Source organism: Nicotiana tabacum, chromosome 22, assembly GCF_000715075.1.
Source record: "Nicotiana tabacum cultivar K326 chromosome 22, ASM71507v2, whole genome shotgun sequence".
Lineage (NCBI taxonomy): Eukaryota > Viridiplantae > Streptophyta > Magnoliopsida > Solanales > Solanaceae > Nicotiana > Nicotiana tabacum.
The window spans coordinates 23,060,853-23,071,784 of record NC_134101.1 but is presented as its reverse complement, the minus strand read 5'-3'; positions in this window follow the sequence as shown (position 1 = coordinate 23,071,784).

Sequence of the window (10,932 nt, the reverse complement as noted above, 5' to 3'; positions counted from 1 at the left end):
TTATGCAAGTCTATGAGAGATAAAAAATGTACATCTTGAATTTCTTGCTATGTATGGTTGTCGGACACTTGCACACTGATCGTCAGTGCTCGTCTAGTTGTTTCTTTGTTACGCACAACGTCGGTACTCGTCCATTTGTATTGTCCTCAATAGAATGACTTCAACCCATCGGTATCTTTAAACTATAAATACATGAGGTGTGTTTTCCCATTAAACTTTTATCGCTTAAACTACGTTTGATTAATATACATTCTTAATTTCATTTGTAATTTAATTGTGCTAAATTAATCTAGTTTGATGTCAAATCAAGAATACACTCATTGTATTTATCCGAATTTCCGTTGCATATGAGCCATTAAAGAAGGAACTGTTTTCTACTAAATGTTTTTTCAAAAATACATCTAGCTAAGAGTAGAGTAATTTCATCCGTCACATCACATTTCTCGGTGGTTTTTTTTTGGGTGAACTTCGTCAGAAGAGCTTAATATTTAAAAATTTCATCCGTCACATCACATGCTTCGGACAAGATCCATGCCCAAGGAATATTCATCCCTCAATATATATTTATAGCAAGATCCATGCCCAGGGAAGATCTATCCCAAATATATATAATATCAACTACGCTCACTGTGGGGGTGCAGACTCCGGAGAGGCTCTTTCAGCCCAAGCGCTATAATAGCCAGATCCAGGCATAAATAAGTAAACATAACTATCACTCAGAATCTCCAGTCTCTCGGGCTCTCAATGACATAAAAGAAATTAACCCGACATGATGATATGAAGTATCAATGAATAACAACAGAGACTGAGATATGATATGCAAGTGATAGATGTGACTGAGTACAACATTGTAAATTTAAACAAATAGTTCAACAACAATACGACCCATGTGGGTCCCAAAATATATCGGCGCGTAGCCAGATCATTATCTTTAACAGGAGTCTCGGTTCAATTTCTCTATCATGTGAAGGATGTGCGGATAATGACATAAATCCACGGAATCAATTAAATCATAATTCCTATGATGCACGCTCACACACCCGTCACCTAGAGTGTGCGTCATCTCCAAGCAATTCATACAACATGTAATTCATGGATTCATACCCTCAGAACAAAGTTTATAAGTGTTACTTACCTCAAACCGTGTAATTTCTCATTTCGCTATGCCCTTGCCTCGTGAATTGGTCTCCGAAAGCCTCGTATCTAGCCACAATTAATCTGATTCAGTCAATACAAATCATATGAATTTATTCCATATGAACATACTAATTGTTCCAACAAAATCTGAAATTTAACTCAAAAATCGCCTGTGGGGCCCACGTCTCGGAACCCAACAAAAGTTATATAATATGAACGGCCATTCAACCACGAGTCCAACCATACAAATTTCACCAAATTCCGACATCAACTCGACCCTCAAATCTTAAGTTAAAGTCTTTGAAGATTTCTACTATTTTTAACTCAATCTTTACCCATTTGAACTCAACAATCTTTCCACAAACCTTATTGGTATGTGTATGTATATTTAATACTCTCACACCCAAAAATCATACTCTTAATCACCCATATTTTACTCCAAACCCGAAATTGAAGAATTGGGGAAAGAAATTCTTACCTCTTTGAAGCCCTAGCAAGATCCTTGTGAAATCTTAAAATCTTGAATAAGAATTGATGGATAAATGACTAAGTCTTCACGTTCTCTCTCTAAATTTCTCTCACCTTTCTCTAAAATATCAGATGTAATCCCTCAAAATGACCCCCAATAGTGTTTTATAAGAATGAGGTCGGATTTATAAAATCAGAAAAATTAAGCCCCGAAACACACTCCGCGACCGCATATGCGACCGCATAACGCTTCTGCGTCTCGCAAATGTCCGCGAAATGTGGCCTCCGGAACTGGGCAAGGCTGCCTCAGTCTGCAGTCGTTATGCGGTCCGTAGACCTGTTCTGCGGGCGCATAATGCACCGCAAACTTTCCTCCACACTTGCCCCACTCCTGATTCACTCTGCGGCCATTATGCGGTCCGCAGAATGATTCTGCGACCGCATAGTGGGCCGCAAAAATGATCCTTTTCTGGCAAAAAATTTCCTTTACAAAACCTTTGTACTAATTAATCTAACTCGGCACCACAAAACCTTTTCAACTTAAGTTTTAAAGCTTGGAACTAAGCTTTTCAAATCATTCTAAAATCTCACCAGACCCGAACCAATTACCCTGGCAAGTCGAATAACAACCGTAGAGCATAATTTGATCAGTAAATGAAAAAATAGGGTTGTAATACTCGAAATGACCGACCGGATCGTTACAAGTCTATAAGTATATATGGTGCTTTTTCTCTTAATTTTATCTTATTTGATTACCTAAATTTTATTCAATAAATAAAAAAGGACTCATTATGCAATTCAACCCTTCATTTCTACAAATGAGATTATAACTCTAACACTTATTTTTATATAAATAAATATTAATTATAGACGTATATGAAGAAGATGCGCATGATGTGTTGGATTTTTTAAGTAATGTGTGAACATGAAATGGAGGAAAAAATATATTTGAAATGATTCCTTTTTACAACGGAACTTTGTCCCTCACTAGAAAGGAAGAGAAAGAGGGGTGTTCCTCAAGCAAACTTATACCGATTGTATCATCATTGAGTTAGTTCCTTGTTTTTCCCATTTTTCCTTTTCTTTCATAAATAATAATACTTCTAATAGTTTGACTATATATATATATATATATATATATATATATATATATATATATATATATAGTAATATTCTATAGTATATTAATTTTACGATTGTTAATTACAGATACTGATTACTTATTCATTTTAAAAGATTATGTTTGGATCATATTTGGTTGAAGTTTGAAAATTAGTATTTAAGTTAAATGTGAAGTTGAAATTATGTTTGACATGAATTTTACTTACATAAGAAGTTAGAACTTTTGTGAGGGAAACATTACTTCCTTTTAGATACTCAAACAAAACTTTTAGGTTCAAAATCTTTTTATTTAAAACTAAAATTAAAATTAAAATAATAGATAAAATTATAAAATAAATATTGAATTGCAAATAATGTGTGTCCAAATGCCCTTATAACTGAAAAAAATTCTTAAAGTATGCATATGATTAAAAAAATCAGTATTTTCCAATACAAACTTTATAATAATGATATGAGATAAACGTGCAATGCACGTTCAGAGAGACTAGTATTATTATAAAAGCATGAATGCAATGTCGGTTTACAAAAATAACCTTATAATAGTAAGCATAATAACTCATAATAAAAGAACATAACCAAAATTCTAGATATTAGCCTTATAATTCTATTAATTTTAGGACATAATACTACACGTTAGGAATTCTACATGATTATCTTTAGGAATCATATTAGTATAATTATTTCTGGGCTGTCTAATTCGTATAAAATTGAACAAGTAAATATTTTTAGTCATTTAATCATATTACTTTTAGGATATACCTCTTAAAAATTTCTATTACTAATTTAATTTGAAAATGTATTATAATGTCGTATTACTAATTTAATTTGAGGATGTATAATATTATCCAAATCCATTTAGAAAAATGAAAGCCTATGTTATTATAAAAGTATAAATACAATATTAATATATCAAAATAGCCCTAAAATATTAAATGTAAGAACTCCTAGGAAAAGCACATAACTGCAATAGCCTATTTTTGGACTACAATACCTTATATGCTAATTTTAAATATTTAAGATTTTAAAATTAATAAATTTTTATCTATTAAATTCTTATTAAAAATGCCACAACCCAAAATCTCACATGTCGTGATGTCGCCTATCTCAATACTAGGCAAGCCGACAAACTCAATAAACCATCATATCCTTGAAGTTTGAAAATATAATATTTAAATTCAGCGGAAGAAAACTCACAAATACAGATATAAACACTCCCAAAATACGGTGCCACTGAGTACATGAACATCTAATATTAATACAAGTATAACTGATAAAACACTATTTGAAATTATAGGACAGTACAATAACTGAAGGAAAGAGAGCCAAGGTCAGCGGACGCCAGGCAGCTACCTTGATAGTCTCCAACTGATAGCACTCTGAGATCTAACAGTCGCCATATCCGGGAGCACCTGGATCTGCACACGGGGTGCAGAGTGTAGTATGAGTACAACCAACTCAATAAGTAATAAGATTAACCTTTGGGCTGAAAGTAATGACGAGCTCAGCAGGTACAGTCCAGTATAAAAATAACAATATATAAATGTAAGCATGTTTTCAAGTTCAATAGTTACTCTCAGTACAAATAAAATAGATCAATTCTGAACAATATGAGGAATATGACATCTCCGTATCTACATGCCAATGTACATACTGTATGTGATGCACCTTAGTGAAAACTCTGTGTACTCACAATCTAAAATACTCAGTCACTCAGTACTGTATATGGTCAATCCAGCCCAGGGAAGATCCATCCCAAATATATATATATATATATATATATATATATATATATATATATATATATATATATATATATATATATATCCATCAACTAACAGTCAGTCACTCAGTACTGTCTAAGGCCAATCTAGCCCAGGGGAAGATCCATCCCCGAATATCAATGATTCAGACAAGATCCATGTCCAGGGAAAATCAATCCCTCAATATAAATGCTTCGGGCAAGATCCATGCCTAGGGAAGATCCATCCCTCAATATATATCTATGGCAAGATCCATGCCGAGGGACCATATCCCATATATATATATATATATATATATATATATATATATATATATATATATCAACTACGCTCACTGTGGGGTGCAGACTCCGGAGGGCTCCTTCAGCCCAAGCGCTATAATAGCAGATCCATGCATAAATAAATAAACTTAACTGTGAATACCTAATTTTTGACCACACCCTGATTCTATACTATTTTAGTGTAAATATTTTTTCTAGGTCTAATCCTGATATTTTAAACTTTTATTTTATTTTTAATAAGTTTTATTTGAGAAAAGTTAAAAATTACAAAAACAATATTCACATACTTATAGTATAAATCTTATTCCTATTTATAAAGAGAAAAAGAAAATTTACAAAAATATATGGTTTCTTTAAATTAGAATTATAATAAATAAGTTAGCTTAGCTTTAGTATATTTTGGGTGTTATTTAAATTATAGTGTAAATATTTAGTTTGCCTATATTATTTTAGTCTAAAAATTAGGTAGTTAATTTTTCTTATTTTTATATTTTATCGTTTAAAGAAAAACAAAAAGGAAAACAAGAAGAAAAAAAAAACTAAAATAAAACCAAAAGATTAACTCATATCTAATCTAACTAATCACTACCTACACACATCACTCCACATTTCCCAACCCCCTTATCCCAATTTCCTTCACATACACACACGATTCCCCCCGTCCCTGCTCTTCTTTTACCATCAACACACACATTCTATATATATAGCTCACACTTCACAAATAAGAGGAAGAAGATCTTAGAAGAAGGAAAATAACGTGAGAGAGAAGAAGAACGAAAAGGCTGCTTTCTTCTTCAATGTTAGTTTCCATCTCTATTGTAGCAAAACCCAGAAATTTTCAGCCATAAAAATTCCATAAATCGAGCTTCAACTCCAACCCATATCACTAAATATAGCACCTTAAACCCACCTGAAATTAGTGTTGATTTCCGTTCGAAGTTACAGTCTTGAGTCCGTCGTTGGGTTGTATCATCAAATTTCTCATGTTCGTGATTGTTCGGCGCGTTCTGTCGAGAATTGTTATATTATAAATTTATCATGTTCGTGATAAATTTGTTGAGGTTTTAATTTTTAAGATGAAAAAGTCTTAAAATGAGGGTGAATGAGAAATGGAGGGAAAATGAAATTTTTGAGTAAAATTTTAAGTTTCCCCCTCTTGACAATGAGACATTGTCCCATAATGGAAGAAGAAGAGATTTTTGGTGGGTATATATATAATTGCTCTTCTTGTAACTCTTAAAGAGTTAAGAAGAAAGCAAGTCTCGCGCCGTCGTCGTCGTCGCTCGGCTTCGGCTTCGGCTTATCAAATTTATTTGTTAATAGTAAATATTAACGTAAGATTATCCGCATTTGTAACGGATATTTTTCAATCCGTGTATTGACCATTTGGCAGCCGCCTAATGCTCTTCCCACCATGAATGTGCTTGCTCCACAAACAAGCTAATGCTTGCTCCACCATGGAGGGTGGACGATTGGTCTTCTTCAATACTGGCTGCTATATATATGTGCAGCAGCTGTTGAAGAAAGACACACAACACAACACACAACACACAAGACACAAACTGAAATCGCTCAACAAATTTGGCTATACATTGCACTCCTTCCTCTCAGCATTTCCATACGATTTTCTGAGTTTCTACTCCTTCGTTCTGCATTGTTTTAACTTCAAACAAAGCAACTGTAAGTGTGATTTGCTACCGAACTTTGTGTTCGCTGAAACACTGGGGTTTGAAGTACCGCTACACCAGTGTGTTATTCGTTCTATCCTGGGAGGAAATAATCCATTACCTTGGGTACTAGGAGGGGATTAAATTCCTTAAGGAAACACTGTGAATTCAGTAGGCTCGAATTAATTACTGTTTCATTACGTTAACTTTGTTTTGCAGAATTATTATTTACAAATACAGCAATATTGGCGGGACTAATAAAATTACCATCGATATCTTATTGAATGTGTTTATCTGTTTGTTTGAAAGCTATATGTTGTATCGTCCCTTCATCGTTGATTATCTTTTTGTAATATAGATATTTTGGTGTTATTGCCTACATGTGTGCTATTGCCTACATGTGGCTGATATGCTGATAATGAGTAGTGACATTGCCAACATAAATGCTACTAAGCGTATGCTTAATAACAAGTTTGATATGAAAGACTTGGGAGTTGCTGATTTAATTCTAGGAATTAAGATCCATAAGACTCCTCAAGGTCTGGCATTGTCACAATCTCATTATATTAAGACAGTACTTGAAAAATTCAAGTACTTGGGCTTTAAAATTGCAAAAACTCCAATTGACGTAAATCTTGCATTAGCAAAGAATAAAGGCCAAAGCATATCACAAATGGATTATGCTCGTGTGTTGGGATGCTTAATGTATATCATGAATTGTACACGACCAGATATAGCTTGTGCTATAAGTAAACTGAGTCGATATACGAGCAATCCAGGTCAATCTCATTGGATGGCAATGAAACGAGTTTTGGGATATTTAGAACATACCCAGAACTTTGAATTGCACTACAGTAAATTCTCTGCGGTGATTGAGGGATACTGTGATGCAAATTGGATCACTGGTTCAACTGATTCTAAGTCCACGAGTGGATATGTATTCACTATTGGTGGAGGAGCGGTATCTTGGAAGTCGTCCAAACAAACATGTATTGCCCGCTCTACAATGGAGGCTGAATTCATAGCCTTAGATAAAGCCGGTGAAGAAGCTGAATGGCTCCGGAATTTCTTGGAAGACATTCCATTTTGGCCCAAACCGTTGGCACCAATATGCATACATTGTGATAGTCAAGCGGCAATTGAAAGGGCTGGGAGCGTTATGTATAACGGTAAATCTCGTCATATACGACGAAGACATAAAACCATTAGGCAATTACTCTCTAGAGGAATTATCACGATTGACTATGTAAAGTCAAGTGATAATGTGTCGGATCCACTTACAAAAGGCCTAACTAGAGAGGTAGTTGAGAAATCATCAAGGGAAATGGGGATATGGCCGAGAACAAGTCATTGTGGCGGTAACTCTACCTAGAAGACTGGAGATCCCAAGATCTAGGTTCAAGGAGATCAAACAAAGTCATTAATGACGGTTCAACATTGTCAAATAAAATTTTAGTCCGTTCTCGTGATAAGACAATGTTCAGTACCAAGGATAAAGCATTAAGGTTTTTTAATAATTTCTAAATTTGATACGGGGTATATCAAATAGTGTATCTACAGGATGACACGTTTAGAAATCACCTATGTAAGTGTGAAGTGTTAGCCGCTTCAAGGAGAACTTTGTAAGGCAAGTTCTCTACGCACTTATGAAACCAGGCGGTGTTCATGGCTGAAACGAACATAACAATGAGAACCAAAGACGGTTAAGGGTTGATTGTGTGACTTATGGTTGTCTAGGTATACACCAAAGATCGACGGTTCAAAGATATCAAATCTACCGATTGACCGAGTATATCCGACATAAGTTTACTACGGAAAGTTCAAAGGGAAACCTACTTATCCAGATGCGATTAATCCTTGCTTGTAAATCACACAGTTTTTTCATGCATACTTCCGTGATATAGCCATTCCCCATTCATGTGGGGGATTGTTGAGGTTTTAATTTTTAAGATGAAAAAGTCTTAAAATGAGGGTGAATGAAAAACGGAGGGAAAATGAAATTTTTGAGTAAAATTTTAAGTTTTCCCCTCTTGACAATGAGACATTGTCCCATATTGGAAGAGGAAGAGATTTTTGGTGGATATATATATAATTGCTTTTCTTGTAGCCTTGCGCCGTCATCGTCGTCGCTCGCTCGCTCGGCTCGGCTCGGCTTCGGCTACGGCTACGGCTTCGGCTTCGGCTTCGGATTTGGATTTGGATTTGAATTTGGATTTGGTCAAATGATCGATTGATTGATTAATTTTTTGGACCAAATTTATTTGTTAATAGTAAATATTAACGTAAGATTATCCGCATTTGTAACGGATATTTTTCAATCCGTGTATTGACCATTTGGCAGCCGCCTAATGCTCTTCCCACCATGAATGTGCTTGCTCCACAAACAAGCTAATGCTTGCTCCACCATGGAGGGTGGACGATTGGTCTTCTTCAACACTGGCTGCTATATATATGTGCAGCAGCTGTTGAAGAAAGACACACAACACAACACACAACACACAAGACACAAACTGAAATCGCTCAACAAATTTGGCTATACATTGCACTCCTTCCTCTCAGCATTTCCATACGATTTTCTGAGTTTCTACTCCTTCGTTCTGCATTGTTTTAACTTCAAACAAAGCAACTGTAAGTGTGATTTGCTACCGAACTTTGTGTTCGCTGAAACACTGGGGTTTGAAGTACCGCTACACCAGTGTGTTATTCGTTCTATCCTGGGAGAAAATAATCCATTACCTTGGGTACTAGGAGGGGATTAAATTCCTTAAGGAAACACTGTGAATTCAGTGGGCTCGAGTTAATTACTATTTCATTACGTTAACTTATATTTTGCAAAATTATTATTTATAAATACAGCAATATTGGCGGGACTAACAATCTTAAGGAATTTAATATTTATTTTTGTATTTGTGTTATTCTTATTATTCTATAAACTAAAACCTTTGTGGTTTTGTGTACTCCCGTTTTGGAGAGTAAAGCCTTTGTGGCGTTTTGTTGGAGATTAAAATCTACGTGATTTTTTACTCCAGTTTGAAAACGTGTATTAAACGTTTGTTTGTGTCATTCTTTTACAGAAAAAATGACGACTGAAAGCGAAAACCAAGTTGTTCCGATGGTGACTGCCAATGCATCGACAAGCCGAACACCGGCGTTGGCACCGGCAGAAAAACCCGGAAAATTTTTCGGGATTGATTTCAAGTGCTGGCAGTAGAAGATGTTCTTCTACTTAACTACGTTATGTCTACAGAAGTTCATCAAGGCAGATGTTCCTGATCTGCCAGATAAAACTCCAGAGAATGAACGCTTTCTCGTGATTGAAGCGTGGAAGCATTCTGATTTTTTATGCAAGAATTATATTCTTAGCGGACTGGATGATAATCTGTATAATGTATACAGTAGCGTGGAGACGTCAAAAGAATTGTGGAATGCGCTTGAAAAGAAATATAAAACTGAAGATGCCGGGATGAAGAAATTCGTTGCCGTAAAATTTTTGGACTACAAAATGGTAGATAGCAAGTCTGTTATTACCCAAGTCCAGAAATTGCAAGTGATTATTCATGATCTACTTGCTGAAGGTCTTGTCATCAACGAAGCATTCCAAGTAGCAGCAATGATTGAGAAGTTGCCTCCGTTGTGGAAGGACTTCAAAAATTATTTGAAACACAAACGAAAGGAAATGTCCCTTGAAGATCTCATTGTTCGGTTGAGAATCGAAGAGGACAATAAAGCTGCTGAAAGGAGAGGCTGTGGAAATTCAACAATAATGGGAGCAAATATTGTTGAAGATAACAAAAAGAGGAAGAAGGCTTCTGGTCCGAAATACAACCCAAGCAAGAAGTGGTTCAGTGGAAACTGCTACAACTGTGGGAAAACCGGACACAAATCTACGGAGTGTCGTGCTTCGAAGAAAGACAAGAAAAGGGGTCAAGCAAACATGGTAGTAAAGCATGATGATGTTGATAACTTGTGTACCATGCTTTCTGAATGTAACTTGGTGGGAAATCCTAAACTGTGGTGGTTTGATTCAGGAGCCACTCGCCATGTTTGTGCAGTTAGAGAAGCTTTTGCTACTTATGCTCCTGCTGGACCCGGAGAGACAGTTTATATGGAAAATGCTTCAACAACAAAAGTTGAAGAATATGGGAAGATATTTTTGAAAATGACTTCTGGCAAGGTCATGACTTTGAACAATGTCCTTCATGTTCCCGAAATGAGAAAGAATTTAGTCTCTACTGGACTTCTTGTTAAGTACGGTTTTAAGTGCGTTTTTGTGTCCAACAAGGTTGTCATTAGTAAGAATGAAATATTTGTAGGAAAAGGTTACCTCACCGAGGGCCTTTTCAATCTGAATGTAATGGTTGTGAAAAATAATAATAATATTTCAGCTTCTTCTTACTTACTTGAATCAAATGATTTATGGAATGTACGTTTGGGTCATGTCAATTATAAAACCTTGCGGAAAATGATTAACTTGGAAGTACTGCCTAAGTTTGAATG